This window comes from Sorex fumeus, unplaced genomic scaffold (assembly GCF_029834395.1).
Source record: "Sorex fumeus unplaced genomic scaffold, SorFum_2.1 ptg000122l, whole genome shotgun sequence".
Lineage (NCBI taxonomy): Eukaryota > Metazoa > Chordata > Mammalia > Eulipotyphla > Soricidae > Sorex > Sorex fumeus.
Genome location: NW_026606179.1, coordinates 47,556,940 through 47,570,461, shown reverse-complemented (window position 1 = coordinate 47,570,461; position 13,522 = coordinate 47,556,940). Strand labels below are relative to the sequence as shown.

General features: G+C 43.5%; 1 non-coding gene across 1 annotated transcript; it reads right to left on the bottom strand.

Annotated features, from left to right (window-relative positions):
- Nucleotides 1-2,081: 2,081 nt before the first annotated feature.
- On the bottom strand, nt 2,082-2,188 carry LOC130044627 (U6 spliceosomal RNA). Its single transcript, XR_008795462.1, has one exon. It is a non-coding gene; the product is annotated as a U6 spliceosomal RNA (small nuclear RNA).
- Between the last annotated feature and the right edge of the window lie 11,334 nt (nt 2,189-13,522).

Sequence of the window (13,522 nt, the reverse complement as noted above, 5' to 3'; positions counted from 1 at the left end):
CCCTCCGGCAGACTTGATGGGCTGGATCAACGCATAGTCCATTCACTTTTCTGCTCCAAGCTGCTGGGTTCTGCATTAAGTCCTTGTGCTTCTGGGGCCATGGCCGTGCTGGAGAGCCGCTCGTGGGGGGCAACTGGTGACCTCGGTAGGGCGTGAAGGACGGACCGGAACGCCCCCCGACCCATGAGGTTTTAGTCGCCCCCACTCCCCCGGCTCATACCTGCTGTCCACAAGGCTCCCATGTGGCCGCCATCTTTCTTTCCAGAGAGGAGAGGGCGAATGGGGCAACACCCTTTCCCCTCCGGCAGACTTGATGGCCTGGATCAATGCATAGTCCGTTCACTTTTCTGCTCCAAGCTGCTGGGTTCTGCATTAAGTCCTTGTGCTTCTGGGGCCGTGGCTGTGCTGGAGAGCCGCTCGTGGGGGGCAACTGGTGACCTCGGTAGGGCGTGAAGGACGGACCGGAACGCCCCCCTTCCCATGAAGTTTTAGTCGCCCCCACACCCCCGGCTCATACCTGCTGTCCACAAGGCTCCCATGTGGCCGCCATCTTTCTTTCCAGAGGGAGGAGGGCGGAAGGGAGCAACACCCTTTCCCCTCTGGGCAGAAATGATTGCCTGGATTAACGCATAGTCCTTTCACTTTTCTGCTCCAAGCTGCTGGGTTCTGCATTAAGCCCTTGTGCTTCTGGGGCTGTGGCCGTGCTGGAGAGCCGCTCGTGGGGGGCAACTGGTGACCTCGGTAGGGCGTGAAGGACGGACCGGAACGCCCCCCTTCCCATGAGGTTTTAGTCGCCCCCACACCCTCGGCTCATACCTGCTGTCCACAAGGCTCCCATGTGGCCGCCATCTTTCTTTCCAGAGAGGAGAGGGCGAATGGGGCAACACCCTTTCCCCTCCGGCAGACTTGATGGCCTGGGTCAATGCATAGTCCGTTCACTTTTCTGCTCCAAGCTGCTGGGTTCTGCATTAAGTCCTTGTGCTTCTGGGGCCATGGCTGTGCTGGAGAGCCGCTCGTGGGGGGTGACTGGTGACCTCGGTAGGGCGTGAAGGACGGACCGGAACGCCCCCCTTCCCATGAGGTTTTAGTCGCCCCCACACCCCCGGCTCATACCTGCTGTCCACAAGGCTCCCATGTGGCCGCCATCTTTCTTTCCAGAGGGAGGAGGGCGGAAGGGAGCAACACCCTTTCCCCTCTGGGCAGAAATGATTGCCTGGATTAACGCATAGTCCTTTCACTTTTCTGCTCCAAGCTGCTGGGTTCTGCATTAAGCCCTTGTGCTTCTGGGGCTGTGGCCGTGCTGGAGAGCCGCTCGTGGGGGGCAACTGGTGACCTCGGTAGGGCGTGAAGGACGGACCGGAACGCCCCCCTTCCCATGAGGTTTTAGTTGCCCCCACACCCCCGGCTCATACCTGCTGTCCACAAGGCTCCCATGCGGCCGCCATCCTTCTTTCCAGAGAAGAGAGGGCGAATGGGGCAACACCCTTTCCCCTCCGGCAGACTTGATGGCCTGGATTAACACATAGTCCTTTCACTTTTCTGCTCTAAGCTGCTGGGTTCTGCATTAAGTCCTTGTGTTTCTGGGGCTGTGGCCGTGCTCCAAACTTAACTCTGACTTTCAGGGAGAAAGATTGGGTGGTTTACTTCTCATTGATCACTTTGTATATAGAGAGATGTCGCGCGGCCGCTTACGCGGCCGCGCGGTTTTGAGAAAAAGTCCTCGTTCCCGCATACTCGAGCTGTGTTTGTAGAGGCTTCTGGTCACCGGGGTTCCATCTGGGGGAGGCGAGATGCGGCGCCTACTCCATCTGGAACTTGCGGGTGAACTCGGCTCTTTTTGGAACCTGTTTTTTCTTTTTTTTTTTTCCTCCGGGATCCCGCACCCTCCATGTGTTCTTTCTCTTATGCTTAAGGCTTCAAAGATGGCGCTGGGGGGCGGGCTGTGGGCGTGACTTCCGGAATCAGAGGTTACCTGGGAGGTGTAGTTCGGCAGATTTGAGAAAAAGTCCTCGTTCCCGCATACTCGAGCTGTGTTTGTAGAGGCTTCTGGTCACCGGGGTTCCATCTGGGGGAGGCGAGATAAAAATATGGAACGCTTCACGAATTTGCGTGTCATCCTTGCGCAGGGGCCATGCTAATCTTCTCTGTATCGTTCCAATTTTAGTATATGTGCTGCCGAAGCGAGCACGGAAATCATTTTAAGCGTCTCTTAGAACATAAAGGTCAGCCCAAAGATCCTGAAGATTATGGAAACCTTCAGCCACTTGAATTTAGGTGATTTGAGGGAGAAAACAAGTTCTGAAAAGGTGGGTGGCTGATCATTCTGAAGTCTTGAGGTGGGAAGAATTTTGTTTTCATTATATATGTAGTGATTTACTTTAGAGTTCTGAGTGTACTTCAGATCGTTAGAGGTGAAGAATACTGCAGCACATATCTATACTTCCCATGAAAGACGGATGCACCAGAGGTAGCAGGATCATGCATCACTTAAACATGAAGGATTTAGTCTTACAAAGTTGGGAGTCTTGGAAGGTAACCAGGAAATTTGACCACTGGATAGTTGTCAATGAATATAATTATGAAAACCTTGATAGGCTATCTTTTTATCTTCTAAGGTCATTGGTGGTCTAATAGGGTCATCTTCATAGATGCAATTCATCATTGACGAAAACATAAAGGTAAAGGTAAAGGCCCTCCCGTTGATCGTCGATTTGCTCGAGCGGGCCCAGTAACGTCTCCATTGGAGATTTTGTTGTTACTGTGTCTGGCATATCGAATACTCTCGGTAGCTTGCCGGGCTCTCCGAGAGGGGCGGAGGAATCGAACTCGGGTTGGCCATGTTGGCCGCTTGTAAGGCGAACGCCCTACCCGCTGTGCTATCGCTCCAGCCTTTTGGCTAAGATCAAGTGTAGACGAAAACATGTGACTGTGAAATGCCGATGTACTGGATTTGATATGACTCAATCACAGATTCAAAATTTTAAGATGCAAACCCATTTGGTACTATTTAACACCAAGTAAAGCACTAATATTTCACAACAGTTTTCAACTGTGTGGTGGGACTGGGGCTTCCTCAAAAGAAACCTAGCAAAAGGCTGTACCAGAGCTATGACTAGAACTCTAGAATCAAGGAAAATTCTGGTGGCTATAAATTTCATGAAGAAAGCACTCAGTGGGAGTGCTTTGCACACAGTCAATCTCTATTAGACTCCCATTACTGCCAATGGTCCCTCAAGCAACAATGAAGGTGATCCCTGAGCACAGAGATTGGAATAAGCCCTGAGCATCATGTAGCACCAATTCTCCGCACCCTCATTAAAAAACGTGAAACTGGAAATCCAATACCCTAAAATCAAGTGCTGACTTGCTCCTTCCTAGTTGGGAAAGTGACTTTATATCTCTGTACTTTTATTTTGTCATGTATCAAATGAGGCTAATGATAGTCTTGCCATGATAAAGACTTCAAGGAAGTGTACTTAAGTCCCCATACTGTGCTCCTCTTTCTTCTATTTTTTATAGCATACACTATATATAATTTATAATTTGATGTACTTATTTGGTTTAAATTGTCTCTATCTCACCATGGGGATATTAATTCTATGACTGCATATATTTCTGGCTAATCTTTTAAAGCTATTCTGCATTACTCATATTACCAAGACTGATCCACAGTAGGTGCTCCATAAATGATATTTAAACAAACAAGGTGCTTAAAAGAACAGTGTACAGCAAATATAAGCCACTGTTATCTGTTTTACTCTTTTCTATGCTTCCCAGAGGGTTTCCTAAACTTTTGTGCACTAGAAGCTGGCATGTGATAAGTGGTGGAAACTCCAGGACTGCCTATTTCATGATGGACACAATACTTTCCAAGATGGCACCAACCTGCTTACCATATAACCGCAGGTGAAGCATCAGATATCACAAGGGTCACATTATGCACTTCATCTAAGATTTATATCAGTTATGTCTGGGTATTTTTCTTCTATATGTAGGGTGAGATAAAAAGTTAATACTGCCTTAATATTTTTGACCAAAGCTTTGGGCCATACATGAAAGAAGGATTGGCAACAAGTAAAGTGGACAATGTATTCTGGGCACTTGCCATGTTGTCAGTGTGGCTCTAAGTGCCTTGACTGTACTCACTTTGAATTTTGCAGTAACCTGATGGGATGGCTCCCAAGCCTTCCAGTCAGAGCACTCAGGGGTCTTGAATTCTGGATGAGCGTCTGGGATTCATTTCCCAGGCCATTGATCTCCAGCTTCTGTTCATTTCCCTAATAGTTCCATGGAAGTGATTAAGGGAGCTCGAGGGCAGGTTTCTCAATATTTCCCCAACAAGCTGGTGTCCTAGTCAAGCAATTTTTACCGGTGCACCCCTTAGAATATTTTGGGACTTAGACATACGAGGGTGGGGGATATATAGCCTATGTAGAGAAAGGTGCTCTAGGACACGAAGAAGGAAATTCAAAGGGCGTATTTGTTACCCTCATTTAACTCTAAACTAATAATATTCTCTCATTTGTTTTATTTTGCAGACTTTGGATAAAACATTACATCTATGACTGGGAAGGCAGCTCAAGAGACTAAAGTGCTTGATTTATATGCAGGAATCATTGACTTGCTTCCCAGCGCATCCTGGTATCCACCAGAACTGATCCCCTGAGGATGGAATCAGGAGTATAGCTTCAAGGCACAACTCCAAATCCAAAAATGAATAAAGAGAGAGATTAAAGAAAACATTGCATTCTTAATTTTTTCATTTGGTCTACAAATCAGTTAGAGAGGTGAAAAGGCATGGTCAACACTGAATTCACAAACTCAAGATGTCTAGATCTGGGACTACATGTAAAGCTAAAATATACGTGGGCTCAACACCCCAAAGGAGAGAGAGAACACAGAGGCAGGGTGGGATGGGGGCGATGGGGGTGTGGGAGGGATACTGGGATCCATGGTGGTGGAAAATGGGCACTGGTGGAGGGATGGGTATTTGATCATTGTATAATCAAAACCCAAGCACAAAAATTTGTAAATCTACAACTGTACCTCATGGTGTTTCACTAATAAAAAAATATACGTGGGCTCTGAATGATTTGTAAATTAAGTGGGAAGAGCAAAGGAGGAAGGAAGAAGCCAGGATGACTGATATGTGACATATGAGTAGATTAAGCAAGACTGGGTAGATAGTGTGGGGAAGAGCTTGGATTTGATTGTGCTTAGCTTCTGACTCATCGCACTTGCTACCTTCTCTCTGCACAGAGGAGTGAGTATTCCTGAGGGGAAGAACTCTGCCCTTGCTGCACACCCGATATGTATTTCCAGTGAGGTCAGACCCTGATAAATTTCTTATGACTTAATGTGATTCTTCCATGACATCATCTCAAATTTAGTTTTAGACAAGGTGGAGACAGAGGTGCCTTTGCTTTTGACTTTAACTTGCCAGGAAATTGAGACACCCATCCAGACAGCTCTGGGGGTCATGGACCTTGAGGCAGAGTCATACAATTAAGAAAGTCACAGTCTTTGCAACTAGAAAGTTCCAGTTTCAAATCCTGTGTTTTCTGTTTCTAGATGTGCCATTTTGGGGAAAGCTTTTTTTTTTAACTTTTCAGCATTATCTGTTTTATTTTGGGGTGGGGGTAGGTGGGGAACTGTTGTTGGTTTGGGACCACACCTTGTGGTGCTGAGGTACTTCTGGCTCAGAGCTCAGCCATGGTGGTCAGTTTTAGGGCTGACCTGAGATGAGCCTTGGGGCTCCCTCATACAATCATGCCCTCCAACCTGTGACACTCTTCCCAGCTTCCAGCACTTGTTTTCACATTTCAAAAATATGGGAAACAATATATGGCTTCTTCAAGTGCTGAGATGATAGATTGTGATCATTTGTGTAATGATCAGAATTTGGCTTAGTTATTCAGTAAGTACTAGGCAAATAATAGCACTCTCATTCCCCATTAGACCGTATTACAGAAAATATTCCTTCCTACACCCCCATCAGGCTACAAGATCACAGAGATAAACATCCTTAAGAAGTGTTTTTGGGGCTGGAGCAATAGCACAGTGGGTAGGGAGTTTGCCTTGCACACAGCTGACCCGGGTTTGATTCCCAGCATCCCATTATGGTCTCCTTAGCACTGCCAGGGGTAATTCCTAAGTGCAGAGCCAGGAGTAACCCCTTTGCATCATTGGGTGTGACCAAAAGAAGTGTTTGTGGGGGCCAGGGTGATAACTGAGGGATCAACACTGAGTTCAAAGCCAGGAACCACGTGGCTCCCTCAACGTTATTGTCCTGGCTATCCCTGGCGCCCATGACCTGAGCAACTCTGTGTCTTGGGGCTCTATATTCAACTATTGGGCTCACAAGGCTGAGTATGGTCAGGTGGCTTAAGGGTCCCATGAACACTATTTGGGAGGCCAAACAATGGCCTTCTCCCAAAAAAGGGAGGAGGCATTTGTAATTGTAGAAGGCTATTAGAAAATTAATAACATCCATGTTATGACTGGACATAGGGTGAAAACATGTTATAAATCAGCTAGATGAAACTATGGATGAGACTTATACTCAGTTCAGTACTGGGGAAAGTGAAAGCATTCAATTAGAAATGAGAACAACCCCACATATGATTATTGGTGTTCTGTGGGAGGCCAGAAATTTCATTGAACTAGGGTCACTTCACAAAAGGACATTGCATTTCTTTCATAGCATTTATGGTTAGTAACATACTTCAGTGATGATTTTTCCCTTTATGCTTGTTCTCTTGAAGGAGGGTGCACATATATATTAGCCTGATTTTGTAAAAAAATAAAACAAGAAAGAAAGAACTCAACTTCTTGAGTTAAAAATTATAATGGCGAAGCATTCGAAGGTGAAGTCAAAGCCCAAGGATGTAATACCAATGCTATTTGCAATTTGCATAGTCGACAAAAGTAATCAATCTTGCATTGTTTTAAGTTCAATGAGTACACAGCAGTTGATGACTTTGCCTGGGATAATCCTTTTTAAGTGTTATTTTCTGTTCAAAAGTGCCTGCTGAATAATATTAGAATTTCCTGGGCCAAACAATGGTATACTGCCCACAGAGGGTGTGTTAGCTGTGAAGATGAAGGGGAATGCAGAAGCCAGGAGTACCTGGGATCCCAGTAGGTGTTCCACATAAATGCAGAGAAGGCAGGCATCTGCTGAGAGGCTTACATTAAGGTTTCTTTGGGCAGAATCATGGCCTGGAACTATATGGGAGGGCAGAGAAAATCAGCAGAGATTCTCTTGTGATTTGTTGAAGCTGGCTCATATTGACTTGGTAGATTCAATTGCTTACAGTTAAAGGTTTGGAGACCTAGTTGTTGTACTGTGGGTAACTGAAATAGGGCATGGTAGATGTATTTACCCCAAGAAAATAGGCAAGTCCTCCAGTAAGTGTCTGAGTAAGAATCGAAGGCAGCCCAATTTTGATTAGGTCTTTATAGCTAGAAAAAAATCTTGAGGGGTGTCTGTTTCCAGTGAGATGTCTTTGAGCAAATTCGTCCAGACTATTCCCTGCATATACAAGAATGTTCCATTTCTCTTGACTCTTCAAAACAATGGGAAGAATCAGCTCTCTCTTCTTGGTATCTTACTAAAGAGGACTCAAACTCTCATTGCCTGACCCTATGAAGTGCAGCTAGGTTCCACAACGGCCATTTAAATGCTATTTCTGCATTTTGATAGTTTCTCAGAATATGATCTACCTCTGAAGAGCAGTAACATCCCAGATGGCATCTTCAATGAGGTATTTGAATAGCAGTTAATTCCAAATCAATATGATTACTCAGAATGAGTTGTGTTTGCAAAGTGCATCTGTGGGCGTTCCCAATAGCAAGCTTGCACAATTTAAAGAGGAGAGATCAGGAGAGTCTTTGAGAAAGCAGCTGCAGGGTAGGAAAATGGTTATAAGAATGAGAGGGATAGAATGAAGACCATGAGTTGTCTTGCATTGCACAGTACCCATTGAATCTGCAAAGCAGAATTTGAAGAATCATTATTTTTTTTATTCATGTTATTATCCTCTTTCTTTTGTCCAGTTGGGCTGGAGCGATAGCACAGCGGGTAGGGCGTTTGCCTTACAAGCGGCCAACATGGCCGACCCGAGTTCGATTCCTCCGCCCCTCTCGGAGAGCCCGGCAAGCTACCGAGAGTATTCAATATGTCAGACACAGTAACAACAAAGTCTCCAATGGAGACGTTACTGGGCCCGTTCAACGGGAGGGCCTTTACCTTTACCTTTACCTTTGTCCAGTTAACTATTTTTGAGAATTGATGGTACTGTGTCATATACTGAGGGCAGAAAACTGAAAAGTTCATAGATGGGTCCTGCCCCTACAGAGTGGCAAAATGGAGAAAAAAAGTTACTGAAAAATTTATTACTTGCCATTATTTAATCTCAACTGCAAGAAGTGCTGCAGGAAGAACTATGGGCTGCAATGAGAACATGCACAGAACACCCACCTAAGTTTAAGTGATCAGAGAGGGCTTATGGGAGAAATTGTCACTGGATAATGACTGGAGGAAGGGGTCATAGTAGATGAAGAGGATGATAGTGAAAGAGGGATAGGGAGAGGTCTAGGAATCAGACAGACCTTCAGTATGTTCAGGGAGTGGAGAGAGCCAGTACAAGTGGTACACAATGAGGGAAAAGGAGAGAACATAGGAAGAGTTATACTTGGAATGTTTATTATAAGTTCAAGTAAGGAAATGGAAAGAGGCAAGAGAAGAATGCGAAAGATCCTAGATTCTTGAATTTATTTTCACCTATTTATTCTCCAATTCCCATATATTCCTCAGGGAACCTACAGTCTGCCCTCACTAAGCCAGCCACACACATTTATACGAGAGTAATATATAAGCAGAAGCATGTACCAAATAGTAGAGGCACATAAAATTTTAGAAACTGTTTACCAACTCCTGATTTCTTTTTCTCTAAGCTTCATAACACATAGATGCAGGTCCTTAGAGCCTTCTGAGGACTATTGCCTATCTTGTTTCTGTTGTGTGATGGGAAAATGAGTTATACAATTTTTCATAAAGAGATCTAGCATTCCTTTTCTTCCTCACATGTCCCACCACTTAAAATACTTCCATTGTGGCTATTCCCGTAGAGAAACAAAGCACCTCTGCTCATGGAAGAGATACAGCATCTCAGCAGTGTGCATGGTGAGTGTATTCACTCAACACTCCAGCATAGGGCTGGCTTTGGGGGATCTGAAGATGAAAAGGCTATTCCTGGTCCTTGGGGAATTCATTGTCTAATGGCCCATTTGATCATCTGAGACACAATGACATAAAGGCACCGATGAAAGGAAAGATGGGGTTTTAGAGGAGCAGTGGAAAAGAAACCAGCATGAGAGTTTCTCTGGGAAAAAGCTAAAGCTTACCTTCTGAGTTGAAGGTGGCAAGGACAAAGTGAACGGGACCTGGGGCAGGGTCCGCTGGGACATTACAGAACAGAGGAAACAGTAGAGCCTGGGGTCCTGATTGCTTCTGAAGTACTTGATCAAGTGCATTTAATTATTTGTCTTGATAATTGTTCCTGCCCATGAGAGAGTCAGTTTCAAAAGTCTATGACACTATTTCTTCCATATTTGTACTCTGAGGCAGCATGTTAGGGCATGCTAGAGAATGATGTGTGACTGATACAGGTCTTAATTTGGTTCTACCTTCCTCACTGCCTGTATTACTTTGGACCAATCATTTGTGACCTTTCAGCTTCAATTTTCCCTTTTGTACAGTTAACAAGAAGGTCTGAAATGTTCCTTTACAGGAGATACTCTAGGCTGGAGTACCAGCAGCCAGAGGTATGGAATAAGTGATGTGGATGGAAATCCGTGCTCTTGCTGATATTTATGTCTATATATTTTCCTGTCATGTTTCCAGTGGTGGAAGCACAGTCCTATTAAAAACAACCTTGTAAGTGATGTAAGAATAAGAAACAACCTCAGGCAGTTGCTCATCTGTAAGAGAGATTGGTTTAGGTGTCCTCACCTTTCAAACATGAAGGCAATTCAGAGACAATCCTAGATCATGGCGACAATTCCCACCAGCAGAGGGGTTAGGAGAAAAAAGAGAGTCACTGGTCAAGTTATTATTAACTTTTCCTTGGGAGCTTCCCAGTAAAAGGGTCATGCACGCTTTTGCTGTGTAGTGTTTTAGTTTCTAATTTCAGTAGAAATGGAACTTTAAAGCCAAAAAAAAAAAAAAGGATCTCCTTCTAAACATTGGCTATTTACAGTAATTGTTTGCAGGAAGGGTTTAGGTCATTCCTCTAATTGGTTCTAAATAATTGATTTGGGAATATGTTTTATAAACTTGAGTTGTGACATTTATGCCCAGAACACAATATATTTCCTTGTATCCACAAACTAACAATTTTAAGGTGTTCTATTATTATATATACATGCATAAAAGAAATTTGTTGCTAATTAAACTATGTCATGGTTATTTCTTAACATTGAATTTTTAACCCACTGAGAGATCTCCATTAGACTTATTTAGACGTGTTTTTGTCATTTATGACTCTTGTGAATGCATTTTTTAACAGTAAAATAAATTGGCTAAGGTGTTTTAATAAAATTTCATATTCAGAATTGCAGTCTTTAGGGGAACTTTTTCGTTCAGAACTATTGATATAGAATTTTTCCCATACCAAGAGCACAGTGCTGTAGTATTTCTTGAAATAATTTAAATACAGATGCTCTATACCAGCCATTAATATTCAGTCAAAAACTTTCAGTTCATATGGACAGGCAATGATATCTACATCAAGATTTTAGCCTCCAGATCAACAGAATTTTAATTTTAGAGAAGTAAAAATGAAAAGCATAAAATGATATCAAATATATCAGAGAATTTCTTGGAAAAATGTAAAAGTATGAATTTACCCAAGATTCATCAATTGATCTGGGACATAATTTGATCACAAGAAACTTGTATAATTGTATAGTGATGATCTAGGAGTTACATTTTTAACTATAAGACCAATATTTTACTTCATGAAGTTAGAAAAAAACCATCATAACTGCTTTAGTGTTCTTGTTAAAAGTTCCATTCTGGACCCCAAATTCCAGCATCACTTAATGCTGATCAAATTGCACCTTGGGGACAGGCCCAGTGCCACATGACTCCTCCAAGAAAATGGGAACATTCATTTGGCAATAACAGTAACTATAAGAGTCCATCTGATACAAAGAAAAGTCTTTTTTCCCTCAGATTTTATATTTCATCTCATCAATTTTCCCCTTCTATTTCAGTTTGAAAATTGCTGTACAAATCTCTGGTGGAGCTGTGTGTGTTAGAAAGGTTTTTTACTTACTTTCAGCTCTTACCATTTGTACTTCCTATTATACACCTGACAGGCCAGGTAACTGAAATGACCTGCAGAAGGGGCCTTCTGGGAATAGCCTGGGCATCATGGGCAACCCCTAAAACAATAGCCACATTACCCTGTGTCTCTCTGGTGACTTATCCGTAGGTTTCTTACTAGCACATTACTTATAGCTTCCTCTTCTATTTTCTGTACTTGGAGTAAAAAATTATAAAAGACCTCTATATGGCTACTTGGGAACAATGACAAAAAGGAAATATCCTTGCCTTCATGAGTTCTGAGTCTAGTAATAGGATATAGAAGGAACTGAGGAAGTCAAACCAATAATTTAAAGTTAAGGAAAGTATGATATGAGGGGAAGCACAGTAAGTTAAAATAAGACTATACATTTGGTTAAAATCTAGTACAGAGGGGCAATGGGGAAATAGTCCATAAGGGCTAGATCATGATCATGCCTGACATACAAAGAGTCTAACTTTCATCCAACCCTCACCCCTTCACTGCACATTCCCTTGAGCATTTTCAGGTATTGCCTTAGTGAGTTCCAGCACTGCTGGGCTCAAGAACTGCATGGCAGGACCTGAGCATTGAGCCACAAGGAAGAGGGTCTTAGACCCCTGAACACTGTCTCAGAGGCCCCCCACAAAGGTCCAGAGTGATCCCATATACATACCACCCGATTTACCCAAGCTTTCACATCTATGTAACTAGTGTGAAAATCCAGGAAACCAATATTGACATAATACAATAACCAAACTACAGAGCTGGCTTAAAAGTCACTGATTTTCACATGTGCTAGTTTTGTCTTTGATTCTAAACCTGCATAGTTTAATGCAATTTGAAAGAGCACGGGGAGAGAAGAAAGTTTCAGAATTCAAGAAAGATTTCATTCTTGTCCATTGTCTCAATGGTTTTCTCTCTGTACTATAAACAGAGGGAGGGACTTTCCTTCCATAGAGTGGCACAAAGACAGGATGCACAAACCCTTAGTGATCAATCCCAAATCCAGCTGGGTGGCGTGCCACCATCAAGAAATGAGCCAGCTGTTGAGCACTGGCAATGACATCCAGCATCATTTATTTGATAATATATCACTGACTGGTGTCAGCTGACATTAGGTTTCAATTTGAATTTTGATGAAAATGCTAATCCAATAAAGCAGAGAGGTGCTTGGGCTTTGGGACAGATCTAGTAGAATCAAAATCCTAGCTGCAGGGACTTGGAAACAGTATAGTCGTTAGGGCACATGCACCCAATATAGGTTTGATTTCCAGCACAAAATCATCTTCTGAACATCACTGATTGCAACCCTGGAGGCACCCAGAGAGGGCTTGAGTGATTCTGGGCACCCCAGTTATATCTCATCCTCAGGACTATGCACTGAACAGCTGGCCCAGTTGGCAGAGAATTGCCAGTATGGTATTCGAGCCTCCTGAATACCACTTGGGGAGCCATAAACAAAAATTCCAACTGTCACTTACCAGTTCTAGAACATGTCAGTTAACTCACCTTCTCTGAGTGTTAGCCTCTTCCTCTGTGGCATCAGATAGCAACAGAGTCCCTCCTTGGGAGGAACTAAGGCTAGGGGACAAACCTGGAAAGTAGCAGGTGTCCCCTGCTAGATGGTCCATAAACGGGGAACATCTAGTCTCTAATGATTCCTCATGGATTCATGACTCTATTTTGCATGAACATTCTTGAGTGAGTTTCCCAGAAGTACACATTCTACATCATAATAATAAGACACAGTGTTTGCCTTTTTCTTTTTAAATGATAGAGTGCCTGAGAGTTTGCAAGATGCTTCCACATCTGTATTTCTTATTTGTTCCTCTCAACAGTCTTGTCAGACTCCTAAGGATGGCTCGCCTGAGGTTACACAGGTAGTAAGTGGCAGGGCCAGATCTAATCTCTTGCCTAATGATTTCAAATTCCATGTTCTTCCTTCTGTACCCAGCCATCTCCCAGATGCCAAAGGGGCTGTCAAGATTCTTCTGAGTTAGAAAGCTGAAATAGCTTTGGATAATTTAGGGGGCAAAGGAAAGAAAGCTTTCAAGTTTATAACACAGCCAAACCTGGAGTGAGAGTTCAGCCCCTTCGGGAAGCACCCAGAGCAGCTGACAGTGATATTGAGTTTTGTTTTGGTTTATGTGTTTCCTGTGGCAGCAGAG